We start from the raw sequence: 10188 nt of genomic DNA, 5'->3' as shown, positions 1-10188 counted from the left end.
ACAAGAAGCCTACAGAACTCCAAATAGACTGAACCAGAAAAGAAATTCCTCCCATCACATAATAATAACACCAAATACACTAAACAAAGAAAGAATTTTAAAAGCAGTAAGGGAAAAAAGGCAAGCAACATATAAAGGCAAGCCTATCAGAATTAGGGCAGATTTCTCTTATATATTTCAAAAGTATTTATATACCCAAGGGAGACATAGGCAATTAACTTGGGAGGTGGCTTGTAGGAAAGAGAACAACAAAGAGTGAGACTGAATGCTTTGCTTGACATTTGTAGCTCTTGTATCAAGTTTGAAGAGGACTTTACAAGTTACTCTATCTCTGAGATGAATGCTTTTCCAAATTATCATAGCCAATGAACCAGACTCTTACCCACACCTAATGTCTGTGCCACCCTCCAAGCAAAACCATTGTTCATTGAAACAGTTGGTGAATGATTTTATGGATAGACTCTCTTAATACACACAACATTTCTTAAATGAATGTAACCTGTTCTCTGTGCCTGAGAATAAAGTCACTCACTCAAGTCAAATAGTTTTGACCATAGCAGGAAGTCTGTATCCAAAAATTGTGCCTACAATTCATTCCTTGGTCCAGCAGAACTGTTAACTCTCAGCTTAGATACAATGGAGGTAAAATCCTTTGGTGATGTGAGCGTCATTGAAGTACAGCCTTATTACAATGAAACCCAAAGTCTAAAAATTGTTCTTATTTTGGGCTTGTACCACAGTAAGAGCCAAGATTTTAAACTCTACTAAACACAAAACAAACAAGTAAAAAGACTTTATATATTTATGTTCATTTAAGAAAATACTAGTAGTGATGTATTATTTTGAAATATACAGTTAATATGTTTGGAGTTATTTAAAACATACTGAGAAAAACATGTATTTTCACAATTGCTGTAGATGAGCATCTACATAACACTGTTAAATTGATTGTTGTTTTTATATCAAACAACTTTTATAATACTCATTTTAATTGTTATAATGTTTTATAAATTTTAAGGAATAAGACAAAAAAAGATATTGTGGGTATTGAAGAGGGGGGTCTCTGGGAGGAGTTGGGGTACAAAAAGGAAACAAGAATGTGATTTAATTCTATTTACTTAAAATATGTTTTTAAATGTTAACAAATTCAGACAAATTGAAATCATGTAACTTTTCTCATCATAATGCAATAAAAGTTTTAAATAAATAAATAAGTAAATAAATAAATAAATAAATAAATAAATAAATAAAACAAAATTGAGTGTTGAAGAAAGGAAGCTGAATCTGGCTTATTAAGGGTGCCAGGGTCTACACTTTGACCCCAATTACTCCTATAAAACTTTTGGTGAGCCAGCCAAGAACTGAACCTGAGATCTTCAGGCTAGCACTCAGATAAACATTCCCACCGCAGCACAAATCCAGTCCTTTCTGACCACAGAATATTTCAGGTCCCATCTCCTCTGGTTCTAATGGTGATGGGTCCTCTTCCCTGACCCAGCAACCCCTGAGACACTACCAAGTGCTTGGTTCTCCCAGCTCCTGTGGTTGGGACAGGCACCTGCTCTCATGTTGGGGATGTTTAGCTCTGCTTGGCAGAGGTGGGGACAAATGATCAAGTCTCAGCCTGAGGAAGAAGATAAGAGAAGGCCTGAAGTATTTTCTGGGTCTAAGATCTGATGTGCCTGTGGTATCCTTCCTGCTGAGACAATAGGGAGTGGGATTGCAGGGAGTGTCCAAAGATTAACATCTGAAAGGCTATTGACCTGCATGTTTGGAACCCTTCCTGCTATTGGCTAAGTGTCAGGAAACAAAGCTTGTATGTATTTATGTATGTATGTATGTATGTATGTATGTATGTATGTATGTATGCATAATATGCAAATAACCTATAAATAAAGACCCAAAGGCCCCATCTCTTTCATCCTTGTCCTCAGAATCAGGACCCTAGCATGATCATGAACTCATTTGTTTCTCTCCTTTGACAAGTCATTTCCTTTCCATCTTTCCATGTTATCAGCAACACTAGCTAACTCTTCCACCTCCTGGCAGGTTTCTGTCCACAGCGTGAGAGGCAGCAGGGCACAAGGCTCCTTCCTGCTCTCATGAGGGTCAGGGGTAGCTGTGGGTAGACGCTAAGCCTGGGACTTAGCAGCCACTCCCACCCTTGGGAAAGTCCAGACACTCTGAAGCTCCTGAGCCTGTTCTCCTGCCTTTCCAGTGGGGTCCAGCACAGCCTCCATGGGTTGCTTGGAGGATGGAGTGATAGTATTGGTGAGACACAGGAGCTTAAGGTCCCCCACCTTACCACGTGGACTCCCACCAGCCTTCGGATCACCACATTGGTCTTTTCTCCACCATCTCCTGACCCAGGCTGGGTGAGTTCTCCAGGTCTTCCTGCCCTGCTGGGCTGGGACTCCTGAGGGTGAGGTCTCCAGATACGGACTTGCCCAAGCCTCTGACTCTCAAACCTCCATGGTCATTGATGTAAGAAAAGTTCACCACATTTTGAGCCCACGAAGGAGATTTAGGAGTGGCCACTGAAATCTATGTCCACCTGGGACCCCAGAGTGTGACCCTGTGTGGATCTATTACAAAGGTTTTGAAACAAGATGTGTGTTAGGGATGCTCATCTCCATGAATGTGTCACTTGAGTGACAGGTGCTACAAGCAGTGGCATGTACCTATAATCTCAGCTTCTCACCTGTCCTTCTGTGAATGAAAACTCCTGGAAAGGAGCTGTGTCTATAGAGACTCATGGACTGATTAGAACTGCAGTTCTCTGGAGAGATTGGAATGTTGCCTGTCCAAAGCCAGCCCTCTGGAACAGTCTTTTACCTTGGGGTGGCCCTCTAGAACAGCCATTCCTTATGACCTGCTCCCACATGGCATCATGTCATTAATAGATAAAAAGCCTTATAGAATCTATTAACGGACAACTAGCTTCCATCAGCCCAAATGCTCAAGCAGTATCCTCGGCATATAGAACAGCTTCCCCCTTTCGCTGGACCTGCCTTTCTGATGTACCCACCAATGTATTTTAAAGTTTCCTTAAAGTCTGACTTGCTTCATTGTTTAAAGCTATTTAAAAAAAAAAAAAAAGTCTGAAACTGGTTCCACATTGGAACATGGAACTTGGGGCAATCTATGTGTGTGTTCTCAGGCCATGGTCACTCAACATGGCTCTAGAATAAACTCTGCAATTCCTATTAAGACGAGAGCTGTGTTTTTTTCACACTTCTATGCACTCTACCTTGTGTTCTCCTATCCACACATGCCCCAACGCACGTACATAAGCATGCACACACACACATGCTGCAGAAGAAACCACCTTCACCACCATGGCCTCAGAACTGAGTCAGAACTGAGAACAGCCTGGGGGCTGCATGTCTCTCTCTCACAGAAGCCATCACCCGGCTTCTCCGTAGCTGAAGCCTTAAACTCGGTTTCTCTTGGTCTCACTTTTTCATTCTGACTTTGAAGGGCTGTTTTCAATCTCTCTAGTGTGGTTTTGACAGAGCCCTGGATGGCACTCAAAACCCTAGCCTCCAGGCCGCTACCTGCTTTTCTGCTCAGTCCTGAAAGAGGCCCAGAACTTCCCAGCTGGCCAGCCCATCAGTTTGAGAGCTGGAAGGTAGAGAGGAAGGAGACAGGAAGATCAGAAGTGGTGTCTTTCGGGTAAGGGGGGGGGGGGGGGGTGTGCAGGGACAGACCCAGGTGGTTAAGTATGTCATTCAAATTTCCTCATCTTGTGCTGCTGAGGGCCATCCGAGAAGTGCTGGTTCAGAGAATTATGATATGAGCTAGCTGGGGAGGCGTGTGGACTGTTTGTGGTCACCAGCTGATGGCAGAGCTTCCCCAGGGTTACTGCTGCCTGTACACCCCAATCCCTGCTATCAGATTTGGGGGGCTGTTATCCACGCACTTACACACCCTTCCTGCAGCTGTGTGGGATCGTGGGACCACTGCTGTCAGAGCAGTCATCTGAACAGCTCTGTGGTGAGGCAGATGGCACCTGCTCAGGGACCTTTGGGACTCTAGCCCACCATGCCCCCACCCTTCCTTCCTTCTCTCTTGGTTGTGTGAAGCTGAGAATAGCACAGAAAACTATGGATCATGGAGAATAGTGGAATGAATTACCCTTTGTTTGTTTTGTTTTGTTTTGTTTGTTTGTTTGTTTTAAGATAGGATTTTTATGAGGCTCAGGCTGTCCCAGATTGAATGTGTAACTGAGGTTGATCTTGAACCTCAACCTTCCCGTCTTTGCCTCAAAAGTGCTGGGATTACCCACTTATGTGACTACACCCAGCTGTTCAATTTTCTCCCCCCACCTTCTCTCTCCTTCCCTACAACCTTCTTCTCTGTTTTTCTTTTTCTCTCCTTGCAGTGCTGGCAATTGAACTCATGGCCTCATGCTTGCCAGACAAACATTCTATACCTGGACTATACCCCTAGGTTTTCTTTTTCTGATATGACTTTGAACAAGTCACCACTACATTCAATACCTTTTTCCTTTCCTTTTGAGACAGGTTCTCACTATGTAGCTCTGCCTAGCCTCAAGTTCACAGAAATCTTCATGACTCCATTCCATGAATGCTGAGATTAAAACATATACAGCATGCTTCCTCAAGTCAATATCCTTGGGGTGGTGGGGCTTGAGACAGATTTTCTCTGTGTGACAGAGCCCTGGCTGTCCTGGAACTCATTATGTAGGCCAGCTGTGGAACTTATAAAGATTCACATGCCTTTGCCTACCAAGTTCTGGGACTAAAGGCATGAGCCACTACCACTCAGCTTGATACCTTTTAAAAAATATTTATTTTATTTATGTATATCTGTTCATGTAAGCGTATGCCATTTATGTGCCCTGTGAGGCTAGCTGGACCTACAGTCAGTTATGAATTGCCCACTGTGAGTGTTGTGAGCTAGATTCAGATCTTCTGGAAAAACAGCAAGAGCTCTCAACTGCTGAGCCGTCTCTGCAGCCCCCTCAACTCAGTGTCTATCTACAAAAGACTTTTTTACAATGCCCACCCTCTGCGATATGGAGCAGAGAGGTGAGCATGAACCTGAACTGAGCTTCCACACCCCAACACGTGTGTCCAAGCTCTAGACTCCCAGTACATAGCTGTATGTGGAGGGAAAACCTTTAGGAAGGTGAGCAGGTTAAAGTGGAGCCCTACTCCAGTAAGACTGCTGTGCTTTTAAACAGGGGATGTCAGCAAGGTGCAAACACAAAGAGACTGTGTGGGAACATGTGAGAGGCTGGCTCTCTAAAAGCCAAGGAGCTAGACCTTTGGAAAAGCCAACCCACCAAAGCCTGACCTTGGGTTTCAACCTTCAGAATTAGGAGCAGTTCGTAAGCATCCTAGCCTCTGGTGTTTTTTTCATAGCCCAGGCAGACCAATAGAAAGTAGTCCAGGCCCACTGTCTTGGTCTGAAATGCTTGAAACTAGGTCTACTTTAGATTTCAGGCTTTTAAAATATTTCCATACAGAACGAGACATCTTAGGCATGAGGCACAAATTCAAACACATGATTCATGTGTGTTTTATACACATACATCTGTGGGCAAGGGCTGCCTGACACAAAAACTAGAGAGAGGGAGGGAGGGTAAAAGGGAAGGAGGGAGGGGAGGAGGGAAGGAGGGAAGGAGGGAAGGAGGGAGAAAGGGGACAAGAGAGAGAGAGGGGAGGAGGAAAACAGTCCTGACAAAAGCAACTTAAGGAAGGCTTTGTTCAGGCTCCTGGTTCCAGAGGGATACAGCCCCACCTGACAAGAAAGATATTGTCACAGGAGCTGAGGTGACTGGTTACATTATGTCTGCAGTCCGGAAACTGAGAGAGACTGATATTAGTGCTCAGCTCACTTTCTACTTTTTACTTAGTCCAGGTCCCCAGCCCACTAGATGGTGCTGCCGGTCCCCAGCCCACTGGATGGTGCTGCCCACATCCAGGGTGGATGTTTCCTTCTCTGCTGAAGCTTTAAAGAAATGCCCTCACAGACATGTCTAGCATCATGTTTCCCAGGTGACTCTAAGTTCAGTCAAGCTAACAATAAAGACTGAGGTCACATAAGATCAGGGACAGAATTTTCCACTGATGGCATTACTCTGACACTTGAAGTATAAATTTGGGAATGCTTTGGACTTTGAATGTTCAGATTAGGGATGCTCAGCCTTCCTTATGTGATGGCTGGCATGCACACAACAACTGCTCAATAAGGTAACAAGTATCATTTGTTCAGGGAAAAGTCCTGAAACAGAGATACATTTTCATCTGCCTGGCACAGGAAGGCACCCCCCTACCAGGGAGATGAGACTGGAGTGTTTCCTCAGAGCAGAGATTGGATAGGCTTTCCAGTTTCCCCTTGTGAGACTGGGGATTCCTATCTTGGGTGTTCGGCATCTCCAGGACCACATAGTATCTTGCAGGCTTAAAGAGCTAAGAGAGGAAATGAGGCCCTGAAGAGATTAAGCTAGACATAGTGATGCACTCCTATATATAATTCAGCACCGAATCAAAGCAGAGCAGATTGCTCTAAATTCAAGGCCAGCTTGCTCTACAAAGGAAGTTCCTGGACAACCCGCCCCCCTCTTTTGCCCCAGAGATGAGATTGCAGCTGTGCAATATAACTGGTCTGCTTTTATTTATTTATTTATTTATTTATTTATTTATTTATTTTAGAGATGGAGTCTCACTGTGTAGTCTTGGCTGGTCTGGAACTCTATATAAACCCGATTGGCCTTGAGCTCACAGAGATCTACCTTCTTCTACCTCCCCAGAGCTGGGATTAAAGATGTATACCACCATGTCTGCCTACTTCCATTTTTGATAGAATTTCTCAAGCAGCCCTAGCTGACTTCAGACTCACTGTCTCACTGAGGTTAATCTTGAACTTCTGGTCATCCCGCCTCACTTCCCTACATGCTAGTTTTCTAGGCTTAGGTTGCCACATGTGGTTTTCTGCAATGCAGGTGACCACACTCTGGGATTCCTGCACTCTAGACAAGCATTACAATGAACTCCTCCCACAGCCTGGACCACAAAAGCTACCCCCTTTACTCTTTTACATGCCTGGATATCTCCAACTACACAGTGATTTTTCTGACACAAATTGAGCCTTTGCATACTGCATGTTTTCATCAGAGTCCCAGGGAAGAACACAGGGAACAGCTAAGGCAAGGAAACGACGTCCCACTACCTGAGTCTGTGCAATGGGGCACTCCCCACACAGGGGCCCTGAGGTCTGATTTGGTCATTTGGAGATGAGGGCCCCTCTCCTAGGTAGCACGAATGCCCAGTGAGCTGCAAGACAGTCCTGGAACAGCACGTGTGAGATGACTCACCCAGTGCTAGTTCTCACCCAGCATTTCTCAATCTGATTGGGTTGCTCACAGGCAAAGCCCTTCTTCTCAGAGCTGAGTCAGCAGCCTGAACTGGCTTTGCCCACTTATGGCCACCTAGGGCTGCTGAAAGTCCTCCTAAAGCCTTCCTTAAGGTTTTTCCACATCCCCTTCTGCTTCTTCATTTATTTAGGTCTCAGGAAACATCCTCTTCAGAGAAGCTGTCCCTGGTCACAGTCCCCACAGTTAGGATGAGCTGTCCTCACAGTTGTCTATTGTCCTTGAGGTCAGTCACCTTCCCTGACTCTTCAGAAGCCCAGCCTGTGCTCATTGTCTCCCTTCTTCCTTCTTTTCATATCCAATCACCAGCCAGCTATCTCAGTTCTACCGCAAACTTGGTCCAGATTGTGGATCCTTCTCTCACTGGCCCTGCCTGGTGGGAGAAACTATTCCCTTTTTGCTGATGTAGTCGAGAAATCCTATCTGCTCTTCCCCCACATCTACTTTCAACATACCCGTGACCTCAAGTGAGCTGGAGAGGTACACAGTCCTTAGTGGTCTCTCAGCAGATGTAGGATCCCACCCCCCTTCTACCCCTTCTCAGTCCTCTCTTTCTCCTCTCATGTCCATCACCCTGCTAGTCTCTGCAGTAGCTCCCTCCTATCTCAGGGTTTTTGCACCTTCTCTGACTCCCAAGCTCTTTCTCCCAATTCAAGAAGCCATTTTCTCAGGGCAGTCTTTATGGTCACACAATATAAGAAAGCCATGAACCCCTGGACTTCACCTACACTAGGACATGTCCTATCTCTCATTCACAACCCTAATGTCCTGACCACCTCATACCTGTGTGCCTCTCTGCTCCGGCACACTCCACCATTTTTTTTTTAAATTCGTTTGACTGTTGCTCCTTGGACAGATTGTCTCCATGTTAGGCAGAGACCCTGGACCAAACATTTGGGCTTTACTTCAACAGTGGGATCTCATGTGTCCTGGTATAGCCTTGAAGCCCCTTTGTAGCTGAAGATGATCTTAAACTTCTCATCCTTCTGCCTTCCCCTCTTTCTCCCCAAAGCTGTGAGTAACTGTCCTAGGGGAAAACCCCAGGACTTCATGCTCAGTTGGCACTCTACCAACTGAGCTATATCCCTAGTATCTGCCTCTGGCATTTAGGATACTAGGTGCTGAGTGTTAGATGTGCAGTTGTTCACACAGCATCCCAGCAAGTTGCAGCCATAGCTCAATGGGCCCTGGAGTCCCTGGCACCTCTTTATATAGTGGAGTCTGGATCCCTGTGCTCAGGTCTTTACTCACTAATGGTGGTTTGTAGGAGGCTTCAATCAGATCAAGAGCCATCGATAAATACAAAGAGGCCGCTGGTGGCCAATGGGCTGCTGTTGTATCTCAGGCTCTGGGTCAGTCAGGTGGAGGGAAGATTATGGAGTAGAGTCTCTCATCTCAATTCCTTGGGGGCCCTAAAATGCCTTCAGATACTAATCTATAACACAATGAGTTGTTGGGAGTTAAGGTGACAAATGGGTTTTTCTCAGTTGTTCCTGTTACTAGACGTCACAAGCCTCAGATCCAGCTGAAGCCTGAGTCAGGGTTTACCCCATATCTTGAGGATTTCATGGCTGGCAGCCTCAGGCTAGAGCAGTTCTTTAAGCCACAACCCCTCTGTTTGAAAGGAGAGGAGTCCTGGTTGGTATTGGCCCTACCTGACTGCTTATTGGTATTGACTTTGGAAACCTCCAAGAGATTTTCTGGGAGAGCCACTCATGGGTGGACAGGGTCTTTCCTCGCCAAATACCTCTTGCCTGGTGCAGTGACAGCAGGGATGATGGCTCCAAGGGCCAGCCACATGTCTACCTCTCTCAGGGATTTGTTTTTTAGCAGCGTTGACCCTTTCTGATCTGCTCAACACACTCCTAGTTTGAGCCCCAGTAGCAGATCTCACATCCTTCTATTAAGCTTCCTAGGGCTCCTGACCTTGGCCACCTTAGGGCCACCCACTTACAACTACTGTCTGAAGTAGGATCTACTCAGACCACACTTTCACTTTTGAATGACTGAATTTAAATCATGTATGAAAAATAATTAAAAATAATAAGCCCAGGTTAGGTAGCACACATCTTTAATCACAACACTCTGGAGGCAGGAGGATCTCTATGAAATTAAAGCCAGCCTGGTCTACATATCAAGTGTCATAGAAAGACTGTCTTAAAGAAAGAAAAAAATCCAAAAAGAATATATAGCAACTGATGACAGACTAATGGCAAAACATCACTAAATTAGGCTCTTGAAACAACCTGAATAAATCTAGTGGGGAAGCCCCTCTGAGGCAGGCAGCTGGAGTTCCCAGTAAAGAGAGTCCTGGGCAGAGTGAGGGGCCCCTGGGTGAGGCTTATGAGGAACAGAATAAATAGCAACAGAGATATGACATAATCAATTGGGGTCTCAAACATCTAATAGTAGTCAAATAGGTGAACTGAGACAATCAGCTGAAATTTCAAATGGAGCTTTTTCTCCACAGCTAAGCATCCCAGGGCAGATCTTCCAGCTTCTCTCTCCCTCTTCTGGGACTTTCCTATCACTGAATGACAGCTATAGTAACATGTTGGCAATGGCTGCCCGTCTAACTCTTCTCGAGGGTTCATGGTTTCTCTCTTGGAGAGTATTTCTGTTTTCTTCCCTTCCAGTGTTAAGGAGACCACCCCAAACAAGGATTCTTGGTGACACTTTCAGACAGACGTGCTAGAGTCTGAAATGGTGGTGATGATGGTGGACAATCCCACTTCTAGAGCTGCTTCTGAGTGAGATTAATTTCCTAATAGAAACGTTGTACAAGG

Source organism: Mastomys coucha, unplaced genomic scaffold (assembly GCF_008632895.1).
Source record: "Mastomys coucha isolate ucsf_1 unplaced genomic scaffold, UCSF_Mcou_1 pScaffold18, whole genome shotgun sequence".
NCBI lineage: Eukaryota > Metazoa > Chordata > Mammalia > Rodentia > Muridae > Mastomys > Mastomys coucha.
Note: the sequence above shows the minus strand (reverse complement) of the source record.